This window comes from Ailuropoda melanoleuca, chromosome 13 (genome assembly GCF_002007445.2).
Source record: "Ailuropoda melanoleuca isolate Jingjing chromosome 13, ASM200744v2, whole genome shotgun sequence".
NCBI classification, from domain to species: domain Eukaryota; kingdom Metazoa; phylum Chordata; class Mammalia; order Carnivora; family Ursidae; genus Ailuropoda; species Ailuropoda melanoleuca.
This window is the reverse complement of record NC_048230.1, coordinates 4,160,325-4,169,127: the sequence shown is the minus strand read 5'-3', so window position 1 is coordinate 4,169,127 and position 8,803 is coordinate 4,160,325. Positions and strand designations below refer to the sequence as shown.

The following is an 8,803-nucleotide window of genomic DNA, read 5'->3' as shown; positions in this document are numbered from 1 at the left end:
AATAATAAGAAATTATTTTAAAGGTGTGATAATGATATTGTGGTTATGTTAACAACCAAAGTATTTCTCAGAGACACATACTGAAGTATTTTTGGGTAAAATGCTATGATGGTTTACTAGTGATTTACTTAAAAATATATTTGGGGGGGGCGGCACCTGGGTGGCCTAGTCGGTTCAGTCTCTGACTCTTGATTTTGGCTGGGGTCATGATCTCAGGGTTGTGGGATTGAGTGCCGTATGGAGCTCCACACTCAGTGTGGCATCTGCTCCAGATTCTCTCCCTCTCCCCCCCAACCCCCGTGCTCACTGTCTCTTTTGCAAATAAATAAATCTTAAAAAAAATACATGGGGGGGGATACACTGGGGAAAAAAGGCTGTGGGAGAATAGGTGAAACAAGAATAAAATGTTGATAACAGTTGAAGTTAGGTGATGGACACATGGAGGTTTATTACCATATCCCATTCCTTTTGTGCATGTTTGAAATTTTCCATAGAAAATGAAGAATAAATAATATAGGAAAGCCTGAATTGCTTTCCATTCCTAAAGGTATGAAATAACTAGAAGAGAACATTCTTGCTGTAACTGTCAGAAGAAAGAATCAGGATTGGAAGGGCATCATTTGAGGGGTAGATGGAGGAAGAGAGGCTCCAAGGACTAGAAAATAGAAGGAAAACTCGTTTCGGGTGGTGTTGAAAAGCCAAGGAAGAACACAGTTTCAAGATGGAAGGAGTACCAACCCTGTCAAATATTGCAGATGTCAAGAAGGATTAAAATGACTCCACTAGACGCAGCAAGTAAGAGGTCACTCTTGACCTTTGTAAGATCAGTTTCAGTCTAGGTGGGAAGACAGACAACTTTTCCAAGAAGCTTGGCTTTGAAGGGGAAGAGAGATGAAGATCGTAATCTTTCTTTTCCCTCCAAATAAACTAGGATATGTTTTTATGCTGAGGGGAAGTTGACACCTGACAATAGCTGACAACATAGGTGAGAAGAAGACTGACTGACAGAGCAAACCCCCTTACTACCAGAAAGCATATTTAGAACAAATTATATGTATAACCCATTGAAGTGGATATCTTGCTTTTCTGGTCATAGCCAGTTTACTTTCCTAGTTTACTGTAACTATCAGTTGTTCTAGAGTACTCATAAGTCGCAAACAACAGATTTATTTATCTCACTACTTACCAGTTGAGGAATCAAGATTTTTTTATGACTGCACTTGAGACACACTTTTTGGTTCCTGAATAAAATTGCTCTCTTTATAGTCCACTGAAGGAGTTTTCCTCTAAAAAATTTTTTTGACCACAAAAAAAAATTGAAGCTCTTTTCCTGCGTTAGGACGCATAGGACTCTTTAGTTTGTTTACTGCTCCTGTTTCCAAAATTTATCGTCACCCAAACTACTAGAGACATATACCAAAACTTTTCAAGAATTTCTCTCTTTCCTACCATTACCAACATACGGGGTGGTTTAATCTGTATTCTCAACTCTTATTACCGTTCCGGAAGTTATTATAAACTTTTAGAATCTCAAAAACTCAGCTACGTACTGATTACACTGACCAGTTTACCTCTGAATTCCACGGAGTAGTTGAACCGAGGTGTATAAAAACTGCATGTCGTACATGCCAGGGCAAGCTTCTCACTCGCACGGATATGGGGGGGCGGATGTTTTTGAAAGTGAGAACAGAGGAGGAGAGCTGATAAACTCTTCTTTCTCAGATTTCTGGGTGAAATGAATGCATCTGACGGGTGAAATAAATGCATCTGACGCCGGCGTGGCAGAGGAGTTCCACCAGCTGAGCGAGGCCGGGCTGGACTGAGGCTGGGACTCGGGGTGCCCGGGAGACCCCGCCCAGTGCAACCACTCGCGCGCTCTCGTGAGGGCGCGCACGCGTACGCAGTCGTGTCTCGCGCAGGGTCGGGCCTGTCAGGCGGGAAATCTCGCGAGGTCGGAGACTGGGATGACTGTTGGGAGGAGGGGAGTGGTGTCGGGGAAGGGGGGGGAACCCTGGGCAGCGGCCGGGCTCTGTGGCTTCAGGGCTGGGAGAGAGAGAGAGAGGGAGGGTGGCAAAGATAGTGAGTCGGTGCCGCCGCCTGTCTAAGGAGAGAGGAGGGGTCCCGCTTGTCTGCGCCCTTTGCAGGCCGAGAGCGCGAGGCACCCGCGAACCTCTGAGGCCTCCCGGCCCCTGGGGACCCCGCCCCGCCGCCGGCCGGCCGGCCCGCGGCCTCTCTTTCCTTTGTGAGCGCCCCCTTCCCAGGGGTTGTGGTGGTGGCGGAGGGCTGTGCGTGGGCCCGCCCGCCGAGGAGCCGTGGCGGGGCACAAGAGGGCCTCGGCTGTGTGAGGACGGAAGGCGGCCGAGGCCCGGGCCGGTTCCCCCGAGGCGGCGGCGGCGGCTCCCAGCACTTCCCCGCGCCATCTTAGCTGAGCCCAAGCGCTGAGGGCGCCTCCTCGACCCCGGTCGTCCCCTCGCCCCCTCCCCCCCGCCCCTTGTCGCAGAGCTTGGGCTGGGCGGCTTGCTGGGGCTCGGGGGGGGGGGCGGCGGTCGGTCGCCAGGCCCCCTCCTCACTCCTCGCCCTCCAGTGTAGCGGCTACCCGAGCGCTGCAGGGGGCTGCGCCTTCCTACTCCGCCCCAGACCTGTCGGCGAAAGGGTAAGGGCACCTCTGCTTTGGGAAAGGGAGACATGGAGGGGGCGGGGAAATTCGGCCCACTCTGGCCTCCGAGAAGGGAGGTGGGGGTGGGGTAGGAAGGGAGACAAGGAGGGTCTGTGATTCTGTGGGTGGGGTGAAGAAGCTGGTGAGCTAGGCGCCCTCCCGTTTTGAGGGGCAAGAGCAATTACATTCCTCTTTCCTGAGGGTCACCGGAAGGGGTGGTGGAAGGGGATGTCTCGAGGAAGGTGTGGCTCTCTTGGGGAGACTGGGTTGATGTGCACCCCGATTTAAAGGCGCGAGGTCCCTTTCCCTTCTGATCCCTCTGCTCCTCCCTCTCCTTTGTAGTGTCTGTATTCGTGGGAAGGGTAGCCTGCTGTGTGTTTTCCACCCCTGCTCAGGAAATCTGTATTCCTATAGGGGTGATGGAAGCGTTTCTCTCCCCCTACCCTTCCCCCTTCCCCATCCTTTAGTCTACTGCAATGCTGCAGAAGTCCAAGGCAGTTTCTTCATACACAGGCCCGTGTATACACTGAAGGGAGGGGGAGCTGGAGAGGGAAGTAATGGCGCTTGCCTTGGAAAGGTTACCCTTTTCCCTTTGGTTTTAAATCGATTACAGTACCGGTTTAATATTCTTCCCCTGAGATCTGTTCCTGGGAAGTGTAGCTTTCCTGTTGTTATTGTTGGGAGATAGGCTTCTTGAGAGGGACCCTGCCATGTTTGAACAGTTTTGATGTTTTAAACACTAGATTGACATTTTTTTTTTGTAAGCATATTGGGTTTTCACAAGGATTCAAATAAACAATTTTGTACTCTTTCATGTCCCTCTCTTTTTTTTTCTGTGACTTTAGTAGTTCTTTAAGAATTATTAAAGATTAATGCATACAGACAGGCCGTCTGATGGGCATTCTTCTTGACCTGTGAATTTTTAGGGTTCATATTGTTTTGTATAACACTGAAATTGGAGTTTTCTGGAAATGATTAGGTTACAAACCTTTCTGTAGAAATGCTGTTTTTCTTAAGGAAATGAGAAAACAGACACTAATTTGCCTAAGTATGTTGTGATAGGATCTGTGTTACGTGGTCAGTAAATCACTTTTCCACTTCTTTTGCTTCATGTCAAATTTGTTTAAAACAGATCATCTTTTCTGCTTTACAGTATACTTGTTGGTTTTGTCCTTAGTAGAGTAGAAATAAAAATAAAAAATTTAACATTTTGGAAGTTTGTCGCCAAGTGCTTTTTGTGATCAAAGAGTAGTCTTGAAGTCTGTTCATACTTTGTTAAGTATTTAGATTTACTGACGAAGTGATTTCAAAATGTTTCATATATGAATGTTCTAGGATTATTATTATTTTTTTACAAAGCAACGAAGGCTAAAAATGTACAGATATGGGTTGTTTTGATATTTTACTAATAAGTTGTATTTGGTGTTTAAGCTTTGCTTAGTGGGTGACTTATTTTAAAATACTTTCAAATGCCATGTATATTTAATGTTGTTGGTCAGAGCTTTATTGGTGTGTTTGTTGCATTTTGAAACCTGTTTTAAGACAGGGATTTAAAGATGTTTGTAGTGTTAGGCACTAATTTCATTTCTGTCATCTCATTTCATGATTTTGATATAGGGAGGGATATTAATGATATATCAGTTTATTTTTCCTCAGAAAGTAGAATTCTTCTTGCTTTCTTTATTTTCTTTTTCTTTTTATCTGAATTCATTTTGACTTAAACAGCACTTCTCATTTCAATCTTTATTTCATGGCACAAAGCTGCATGTTGTGGTCTGTAGAGTTTCCCCTTACATGGGAAATTCTGCCATAAAGTCTAATTCTGTGTTATGGTTTGTTGTTGATAATTCATATATACTAGTATGTATAAACTCAAGCGTACTGCTCAGCAAAGAGTGACTGTTTTTGTCTTGGAAAAATGCAGGCAGAGAAGATTTGTGAGTAAAGGCTACAAAATTTAAGGATGTACACAGAATATAAGTAAACTACTTGCTCTATTTCAAAATGCATGCTAGAACTAAGAGATACTCTTAAGGACAACTAAAAAGAAACCTTGTTTTCCATAGCTTGTAAGAATTCTAAAAGTGGTAAAAGTATGTTCTTTATCAAATAGATAAATTCATTATCAGGGGAAAACTGCCTGAGGGTTATTTCAGCTGACCTCGATGCCACTGTCAGAATACTGAGAGCTGTTAAGTCTGGGTTTGGTTGATTCCAGTTTAGTATGGTACTTATGTTTCTAAATAGTTCATCTACAAAATGGCAGTGTACATCACTTCCTGTTCTTTCACAACTGACTCTTTCTCTGGATTCCCTTTTAATGACTTAACTTTTGGCATTCTGATATCTGATTTGTTAATTTGGTTATAATTCTCATGTTTTTTAGATGGAAGAATTTCTAAGACTCAACTGGGTTTAATAGTCTAAGATTATCTTGACAGTAACTAAACTTCCTTCCAAAATACAGGATAGTTGCTCAAACATATTTAAACTATGAGAGGTTTTAAAGAAGTATAACAGTGTACAGGACCAAAAATATGAGTGAACTGAATAGAAAATAATTATTGTATTTTCTATAATAGATTTGGGAAGAACGATGGATATGGCAATTAATTGAATGTGTGTTAATATTAAACAGGCTTTCTCTATATCAAGGCACATACATATTTGGTCCCATGTTATGATGCCATTCCATTAATAAAAAAGCTGATTAGTTACAGAACACCAGAAAGACTAGATGTTCTTTTTAAATTTTAAATAAATAAATAAATAAATAAATAAATAATTATTTTTAAAGTAAGCTCCACACAGAGCCTAACATGGGGCTTGAACTAACGACCCTGAGATCAAGACCTGAGCCTGAGATCAAGAGTCTGACAGTTAACCAACTGAGCCAGCCAGGCACCCCAAGACTAGATGCTCTTATCTGAACATGAAGAGTATAATTTATTTTAGTAATTTGCTAGTACTTAGTGGATATAAATACTTAGTAAATCCAGAAATTATCTAGGGATGAACTGTTGGCATTGAAATTAGATTTGAGATTAATCTGTTATTCACATTACCTGGAAATAAATTCTGTGTTTTTCATTTGACTGATTTGTGTATTAAAATCAGTTAATTTTTTCTTTATATCCCTTTGGTTATCAGTAGTGTCTGTTATAATTGCATTCATACTAATTTAACCTTTGATAGGAGTTTTTTGGTACGAATTAGCTGTTCAGTTCAGGATCATAGTGAATGAGTCTTTTCTAAAAAGTGTTGTTTCTGTAGTCAAGTCTTGCATAAAATTGAAATTGTTCTGTTAAACAGAGTGCCAATGTTATGTTTGTCTGCCTTTAGGTTTCTACATTTGTTCATGGCTGGATTATTTTTTTATAGTCTTCAAGATTTCAAATTCTAAGGTGTAAGTGAAAAAGATACAAACCTGTATTATTTCATTCCATTACATTCCATTTTTGGATTAAAGTATTTTTAATTTTAGTGGTAAAAATCGATGTTTAATTTCATTAAAGATGTCTCAAACCTTCTAAAAAATCCACAAGAGGGGTGCCTGGGTGGCTTAGTCGTTAAGTGTCTGCCTTCAGCTCAGGGTGTGATCCCGGAGTCCTGGGATCGAGCCCCACATCAGGCTTCTCCGCTGGGAGCCTGCTTCTTCCTCTCCCACTCCCCCTGCTTGTGTTCCCTCTCTCACTGGCTGTCTCTCTCTCTGTCAAATAAATAAATAAAATCGTTAAAAATAAAAAATTAAAATAAAATAAAAATCCACATGAATTGAAAAGTTGTGTGGAGGGACTAGAAACAATTATTTTCAATTGGGATGTATCTGTCAACATTTGGTAACAGTTGTTTCTGTCGGTTTCTTCCATTTGTGCTAGAAGCTGACTTTTTGTTCTGAAATACAGTCAAAGGCAGCATCTTTTTACCTAGTGATAAAATTAAGTGGCCCATAAAAGGTGGAAAGGTTTTTCAAAATATAAGTACCTGGCGTGTAAATAAAGTAAACAGGTATATAGCCTGTTAAAAATGTCAATGTCAGTGATATTTAAACATAACTACCTTTTTAAAAAAATTTTTTTTTATGTAAGCTTTGGCCCAAGGAGGAGCTTGAACTCATGACCCCAAGATCAAGAGTTGCATGCCCTACCGATTAAGCCAGCTAGGTGCCTTTAAACATAAGTACTTTTTTTGTTGTTGTTGTTGTTAAAGATACATTCATTGGGGCACCTGGGTGGCTCAGTCGTTAAGCGTCTGCCTTGGGCTCAGGGCGTGATCCTGGCATTCTGGGATCGAGCCCCACGCCAGGCTCCTCCACTGGAAGCCTGCTTCTTCCTCTCCTACTCCCCTGCTTGTGGTCCCTCTCTCGCTGGCTCTCTCTCTGTCAAATAAATAATAAAATCTTAAAAAAAAATTATATTTATTTATTTAACAGAGAGCAAGCACAAACAGGGGGAGTGGTAGAGGGAGCAGGAGAAGCAGGCTCCCTGTTGAGCTGGAAGCCCTGACTTGAGGCTCCATCCCAGGACCCTGAGACCATGACCCCAGCTGAAGGCAGACATTTTTTAACTTTTAACAACTGAACCACCCAGGTTGCCCCTAAATATAACTACTTTTAGTTGGCCTCTAATTTTATCTTTAAAGTTGAGAAGGGGCTAATTTTTCCTTTCAATAAACTTATTCAGTGTAATAGTTTTATGCAGATTTGGAAGTAGATGAATTATTCCATTTAAAAAGATATGCAAAATTTAGTTCTGAGAAAAGCACTGACAAATAATGGAATGGAACAAGATATTCTGATTTGCAGCCACTAATAATAAAACTGGCACTTAATATATCTTAATTTCACCATTTATTAGCTGTGTAATTTCTTTATGTAACTTTTTTAAGCCTTACTTTCCTCACTTATAAAATGAAGATAGTACTTACTTTACAAGGTTGTTAGGTATAAGTGGGATGACTGTTCTTAAGTACTTAACATATTGCCTGATACATAGTAAATGCTCAGTAAGTTATTGCCTATATCACACTAACACTAGCTACTTAGTAAATGTTTACAAATGAATACAGGGATTCTAATATTTAAGACTGAAGTGCATCCCATAATTTTGATTTGGATTAATACATTTGAAGCTCAAAATATGTTTTTGAAAGAAATGATTAGAATTTCTAATCAAGAATAGCTTACAAACTTTTTGTACCTATAGTAGACTGCTATGTAGTTCTGTGAGAGATTTTCTTTTTTCTTTGTGGATAAAGCCTATCCTAAAGAATGAACTTTTCTTTCCCTTTGGTTCTTTATTTTTATATTTAAGAGTCAGTTGATGTCACTCTCCTACTTCCTGGAGCTCTTTTCACCTTCCTAGCTTTGAAGGCATCCAAAGTACTCATGCTCTCCTAGGCTTATTTTTCTAGGTATCCTTTGTGTGTCCTTACCATGAAGTGCTTTGTATTCCACAGTGTATTAATTAACAAACATTAAGTGATGATCATATTCCGATAAGACTTGGTCCCTGCCCTGGAGGAATTCTGTCTTTTCTCATTTTTTCCACCTCCTGAATATTTTCTTTAGGTACTTACGAAAGTAAGGAACTTCAGTGGTCGTCAGTTCCTCTAAGCCACTGCTTTTCAAACTTTAGGTTATGATTTATTAGTGGCTTGTGAATTCAATATAGTGGGTCACAAAACAATTTTTTAAAATGAAAAATAGTAGGAAATGATGGAATGTGGTATGTAAGTAAGGGTAAGCATTCTAATGAGAAACTTTTTTTTTTTTTTGCTGTATTTTTGTGTGTTCTGGATACACAGTTAAATTTTCTTGAATTTTCTTTTTCAACTCATCCTTTTTACTGTTTGTTTATTAATTATAGTAATCTCTACATTCAGTGTGGGCCCCGAAACTGAGAGCGCCAAGATCGAGTCACATGCTTTTCCACTGAGCCAGCGGGGTGCCCCAGCATCCTTTTTACTTCTAATGTCTCTGAAGTATAATATTCTTTTTTTTTTTTTAAAGATTTTATTTATTTATTTGACAGAGATAGAGACAGCCAGCGAGAGAGGGAACATAAGCAGGGGGAGTGGGAGAGGAAGAAGCAGGCTCATAGCCATAGCGGAGGAGCCTGATGTGGGGCTCGATCCCATAACGCCGGG

General features: G+C 40.8%; 1 protein-coding gene across 3 annotated transcripts in view; it reads left to right on the top strand.

Moving 5' to 3' along the window:
• The first annotated feature begins 2,004 nt into the window (after positions 1-2,004).
• Positions 2,005-8,803, top strand: part of TAOK1 (TAO kinase 1) — a 153,687-nt gene continuing 146,888 nt past the window's right edge. For 2 of the 3 annotated variants that reach the window (XM_002912309.4, XM_034641137.1), the window contains exon 1: positions 2,007-2,653. The gene's annotated coding sequence lies outside the window, so the exon portion shown is untranslated. Of the gene's footprint in view, positions 2,654-8,803 lie in introns of all 3 variants that reach the window. The other variant, XM_034641138.1, reaches the window with a different exon arrangement.